Raw genomic sequence first — 6,785 nt, 5'->3', positions numbered from 1 at the left:
ACATCACCCTCCAAGGCCTTAACGAGGATGGACGGCCGACGAGAATTTCAGTACAAAAAGTGATTGAGGTCGGCGCCGAGATTGTCCAACAGGATTCGGCGAGACTTGGCTTGGCGAACTTGGTCATCAATGCCGATGATTGAGCACACCACACAAGAACGGCGTCAGGCCGCGGTTTCATCTACAATGGAACGTCTGCTGGCCCATTGGTACGCCATTACCAAGCAACCACATTCTGGCGTCAATTTAATCGAATTTCTGGCCGAAGCAGATAATGGCCCCGTTCTATCTTTCGATAAAGTTCAGGCTGCGCCGGCCGAACTCGAAGACCATCGACCTCAAGTCAAGGACCCGTTAGAGGAAGTGAACGTCGGCACGGCCGAGGATCCTCGAACATTGTTTATTAGTGCGTTACTCCCACCGTCCATGAAGGTCGAACTCCATAAACTACTCCACGAATTTAAAAATTTCTTTGCGTGGAGTTATCATGAAATGTCAGGCCTCGACCGAAACCTTGTAGAGCATGAGCTACGCATCAAGGAGGAGTGTAAGCCTTTTCGACAGCCTCCTCGCCGATTTTCAAACGAAGTACAACTCGGCATTAAGGAAGAATTAGTTCGGCTTCTAAAAGCCGGGTTTATTAGGACCGCTCGGTATGTCGAATGGTTGGCCAATATCGTCCCCGTATTAAAGAAAAACGGTGCCCTTCGCATTTGCATCGATTTCCGTAATCTAAATTTGGCTACTCCCAAGGATGAATATACAATGCCGATCTCAGATTTATTAATTGATGCCGCAGCTAATCATGAACTGCTATCTTTTATGGACGGTCATGCAGGTTATAACCAGATTTTCATCGCCGAAGCTGACGTCCACAAGACGGCTTTCCGTTGCCCGGGGGCACTTGGTACTTACGAATAGGTAGTCATGCCTTTCGGTCTCAAGAATGCCGGCGCCACATACCAACGAGCCATGAATATGATCTTTCACGACTTAATCGGTACAATCGTCGAAGTTTATATCGATGATGTGGTCGTAATCCAAACGTCGTCAAACACACCTTGACGACCTGAGGCAAGCGTTCCTTCGCATGCGTAAAAACAACCTCAAGATGAACCCGGCCAAGTGTGCTTTCGGTGTTTCGGCCGGTAATTTCTTAGGATTTTTGGTGCACCATCGCGGCATCGAGGTCGACGAAAATAAAGCCCGCGCCATCATTAGCGCCCCACCGCCGACGACAAAGAAGCAGCTTCAGTCGTTACTCGGGCAGATCAATTTCCTCCGTCGTTTCATCGCCAATTCGGCCGGTAAAATGAAAGCATTCTCTACACTCCTTAAACTGAAGGAGACCGACCGATTTGAATGGCGCGAAGAGCATCAAGCTGCATTTACGCAAATCAAGGTGGCCCTTTCCACCCCACCTGTGCTCATTCCACCTTGTCGCAACAAACCCCTCAAATTGTACATTTCGGCAGCTGTTGAATCCATTGGGTGCCTACTCGCACAAGATAACAACGCCGCGAACAAGCTATCTTTTACCTTAGCCGCCACCTGAATTCACCAGAACTTAATTATTCCCCTGTCGAAAAACTTTGCTTAGCGTTGTTTTTCGCCGCATCCAAGCTTCGGCATTACATGCTCCCCACAGTTACGCAAGTCATCGCACAAACCGACGTAATTCGTTACATGCTGACTCGGCCTATAGTCAAAGGCCGGATTGGGAAATGGACACTCGCCTTATCCGAGTTCAGCCTTCAGTATGTACCCCAAAAGGCCGTCAAGGGGCAAGCCCTCGCCGACTTCCTGGCACAACACCCATCCCCTTATGGTCTTGAGGGGGGCGAGGTCGACATCGGTTTCGTCACCACACGCGATAACCATTGGACTATGCATTTTGATGGTTCCAGTACTTCGACCTCGGCAGGTGTCGGCATCGCAATTCAGTCGCCTGACCACTGCCGATGGTGTTTTTCTCTCAAGTTAGATTTCAGCTGCACCAATAATCAGGCCGAGTATGAAGCCCTCATTATCGGCCTCCATGTTTTACACGATCTACGGGCCCCCCACGTTCTCGTCCTTGGTGATTCCGAACTTGTGATTAACCAACTGAACGGCGTGTTTCGTTGCATGAGTTGTACTTTAGCTCCCTATCACATGGTCGCCACTTACCTGGCCGAGTCGTTCGACCAAATCACATTTGAACACATTTCACGTATCCACAATACTGACGCCGACGAACTCGCCCAGATCGCCTCCGGAGCACAACTCATGGGGGGCAAACTAAGTCAAATTATGGAAATTGCGAACACGGGTCAACGCTCGTACCCCGTTTTGATTAATCAGCAAACTCTCCAACGCACGCACGTAATACGTACAAGGGTGATGTCGCTCCCATCCCTGTTAGAACGAGGAGATCCCATAGAAGTATGCGCCGTCGAAGTAGAACCGGATGATTGGAGAAAGACGATGTTACGGTACCTCAATAACCCCAATGGGAAACACGACCGAAGAACGAAGGTGCTCGCGACGAATTACGTGTCGTATCAAAATGAATTATATCGCAAGGGCGAAGATGGTTTACTACTATTGTGCCTCGGCCCACACGAGGCCGCCCAAGTAATGGCCGAGGTACATGAAGGAATTTGCGGAGCGCACCAATCTGGACGAAAGATGCGTTGGTTGCTCCGACGACATGGTTATTTTTGGCCCAATATATTAAAGGATTGCATCGAATATGCGCAGAGATGCGTATCATGCCAGATTCATGGACCCGTTCAGAGAGCCCCGGCCGAATTGCTACACTCGGTTACTAAGCCATGGCCGTTCAGGGGTTGGGCAATGGATGTAATTGGCAAAATTACGCCATCATCGGGGGCAACGAAACACGCATGGATAATTGTAACAACTGACTATTTCACTAAGTGGGTCGAGGCAAGGTCATACGCCGAATTAACGGCTAAAGAGGTATGCAACTTCGTAGAGGAGAATATTGTGACCAGATTCGGTGTGCCAGAAACGATCATAACTGATAATGGCACTATTTTTACGGCCGATAGGTTTAGGGAATACGCGGCAAGATTGAATATCCAACTCGAGCAATCTACGCCTTACTACCCACAGGCAAACGGACAGGCCGAGGCAAGCAACAAAATGTTGATCGGCATCCTTGAAAAAATGGTAAAAGAGAAACCTGGTTTGTGGCATTTGAAGTTAAGTGAAGCATTATGGGCATACCGAACTTCACCCCGGTCGGCCACTGGAACCACTCCTTACGCGTTAACTTATGGACACGACGCCGTGTTACCGGTCGAATTGAGTATAAGTTCGTTGCGAATAATCGAGCAGAGTGATTTGAACAGTATTGAATATAGTCAAGCGATGCGACAAGAGTTAGAAGACTTAGAAGAAAGTCGAATCGATGCAGTTAACTTGTTAATAGCACAAAAGAAAATTGCCGAGCGAGCGTATAATCAGCGTGTAAGACAAAAAACGTTCGGCGAAGGAGAATTGGTTTGGCAAACTATGTTGCCCGTTGGGATTAAAGATCCCAGGTTTGGTAAGTGGTCGCCGAATTGGGAAGGGCCATTCATCATTCACAAAGTACTCGGCAAGGGGGCATATCATCTAAGAGATCGGACGGGTTCAGTTCATAAATTGCCGATTAATGGAAAGTTTTTAAAGAAGTACTACCCAATTACATGGGAAATGCAAGAGTAAGACCATTGTACTGATAGCAAAATAACCATTGTTTTGATAACAAAAGATTCATTACAAGAGAACAAATACAATGATTAAATTCCTAAGGGGTCGAAGGGAGGAAAGTCTCAAGGGCAGCTTTCAGCTCCAGCCACTTCGCCTCGCTCAAAATTATCTCAGCCTGCCGCGTTTTCTTGTTGCACTGCAGTTGCTGGATACGCCGTGCGCCGGCAGCGAAGGCCGTCAGCCGAGCCTTGTTAGCCTCAAAATCCTTCTCAAGCTCGGAAGCAGCAGCCGACCTTTGGCGTTGAAGGTCAGAAATCTGACGCTGGAGGTCAGAAATCTGGAGATCAAACTCGGTCAGCTTTGCTTTCTTTGCTTTGAAAGCCTCCATCTCTACTCGACCAGCCTCATGCGCGACCTTGGCCACCTTCAAATCGTCCTCGGCTTGTAAGGCTCGCTCGAAGATGAGAAAGTGTTGCCGAGTCCGCTCCAGGAGATCGGTAAGGAATGAGATACCCTCCGGGCTCAGGTGACCGCCACTGGCGAGGTCATTGAGACACTCTCCAACAGAATCAAGGCCCTTGCGCCGGAGAGCTTGGGAGGCAATCAGAGACAAGACTTCGTGCAGCTTCACGAAGACTTCGGCTGGCGTGGCTCCCGCCGATTCGGCCGGAGCTGCAGAGGAGCCGGCCTCACCTGTCGTGCTCTGAAGAAGAGCGTCAAGCTCCACTTCCCACGACGGCTGCACGTAAAAGGAAAACTTTGAGAAAGAAAGAAGACGTCGTGATATAATGCATAAAAAAAGGGAAAGTGTTTTAGACCTGCCGAGAGGAGACTTCGGCCATGCCCTCTGGGTCATTGCTCGAACCCAGGGAACTTAATGGCCGAGCCCAGTGCCTTAGACCGCTACGCAATTCACGCGGCCGATGGAGATCATCTACATTAGATGGCCACGATGGCGGCCATGAAATATAGACAACGCCCCTCGGCGCATAAAATTGCCGGTGATACGAATGTTAGGGCACCTGACATTTAATAATCTTTTAAAAACATGTGCCACACAAAAAAAATCAGCACAATAAAAAGCGAGACTCACGAAGGCCGAAGAGACTTCCTGTGGAGGAATGGGGGGATCTTCATCCTGCGGATGGATCGGCGATTCGGCTGTAGCCTCAGGATCGGCCATCGGTCTCTTGCCACGATCCTCCGCAGGAGAACGCGGTCGAACAGTCACCTCGACAACCGGAGGAGGATGGACGGGAGGGGAGCTAACTGGTCGACGACGGCGCTGCAGCGGGACCTCGTCGCTCTCGCTCTCGACATCCTGAACAAAAAAGAGAATATTTAGCGTTACGACCAGAAACCTAAAGAAGCAAGTGGAAGCAGAATTATACCTCCAAAACGACCGTTGAAGACAAGGGTGCTTCGGCAGGCGCAGTCGACTTCCCCACCTCAGGTACCACGACCGGCTCCGAAGCTGGAGCAGGTGCGACGATTGGATCGGCCGGGGAGACGGCTGTAGGATTCGGGGTTGGAGATGCCGGGGTAGCCGGCACAGTTGGAGAGCCGGCAGGAGCAGGCGTCCCAGTAGTGTCACTGGGGACGACATGAATTTCCCGGTCGCCCTTCTTTGCCAACTTCTTGACGCGTTTAGAAGGGCGAGGGGTCTTTTCCGCCGGCTCAGTCTCTTGGTGGGGCCGTTTGGCAGGGACCGACCGCTTGGTGACAAGGGTCCCCTTCTTGGGCACCAGCTTCTTCATCCTTGCCACCGCGGTGACCACCTCGACAGTTTTCGACCCGCGACCCCCTGAAATAGCAAAGCAATTAGTAAACAAAGACAAGTGAGTTTTTCTGAACTGGCAAAGCAATTAGTCAACAATATACCTTGGACCGACTCCTTAGGTTGAGTCGAGGGCACTGATCTGGGCCGGTCACCAAACGCTTTGCTCACCACGTCTTCGGCCGAGGCACCGAAGAAGTCGCCAGCGTACTCGTCCCACCAGTCCCCAAACGTATCGGTGCCCAAGGATTCCGGAACGGTTGGCTGATGCGTGGTTTATACGCACACAAATTAAACCCTCTTTTTATCAATTGTAGTATAGGTGCAAGTAGGGATCGTTCTGGACCGGGGATTAGGAGGGATTGTTAATCACTTGGATTTGACTTAAAAACGTAAAAACATAATATAAAACACTAAACTAGACTCAAAGAATGTAAAACTAAACTTTAAAATACTAAAACAAATCAAAAACGCAAAATGCTTTAAAAACACAAACTAAATTGAATTCTAACTAAAATGAACATTAAAGCAAAAGGGGGATTGAGGTTTTTACGAAGATTGAAATAACGAAACAAGTTAATAAACTAGACAGAATGTAAATATGAAATTTATGGATGAATGCTAGCTAAGGGGTTCATCTCCATACATGTTACACTTGCATACAAGATTGATTCTCAGTTGGTCTTTCGATAAATTATGAAACTCAACACTCCGGGTTAATTAGGTCCGCTTAAATTAACCGTCAAGTTTTCCTTAAGTTAATGAATTGGATGGGTTAGCGCAACGCAATTCACAACATTCTCCAAAAGTCCTTTACGTGAACAGCACAATAAAGATACAATCAAAGATCATTAAGCATCATGAAAACTATAAGTGTTGACAAGGCATTCGTTACTATGGAATACGCATGAAACTCGTGCCAAGAATTCATTTAACGCGATTGTTTATAAGCAACCTCCACTACTTGTGAATATAAGTTCATAACGATTAGGTGAAACTCACTTATATTCTAGCGTCATATTCATGCATGAAAATTAAGCGCGCATTCTTAATAAACATACATAAATAAGTTATCAATCAAACGGTTAAACAAATTGAATCAACAACTTATGAAATTCCAACGAAAGTTAATCAATTCATATTGCAAATATAAACATAGTTTCGAATCACCCCCTAGCTAAAGGGGAATTAGTTCCTCATAACTTTGAAATCAAAGAAACACCTAAACATTCCAACAACTCAAACTTGAATTGTATGAACGTTTAGGCACTCTTCTCTTCCATTCCTCATACGTACAAAACAAAGA

This window comes from Pyrus communis, chromosome 5, assembly GCF_963583255.1.
Source record: "Pyrus communis chromosome 5, drPyrComm1.1, whole genome shotgun sequence".
NCBI classification, from domain to species: domain Eukaryota; kingdom Viridiplantae; phylum Streptophyta; class Magnoliopsida; order Rosales; family Rosaceae; genus Pyrus; species Pyrus communis.
Note: the sequence above shows the minus strand (reverse complement) of the source record.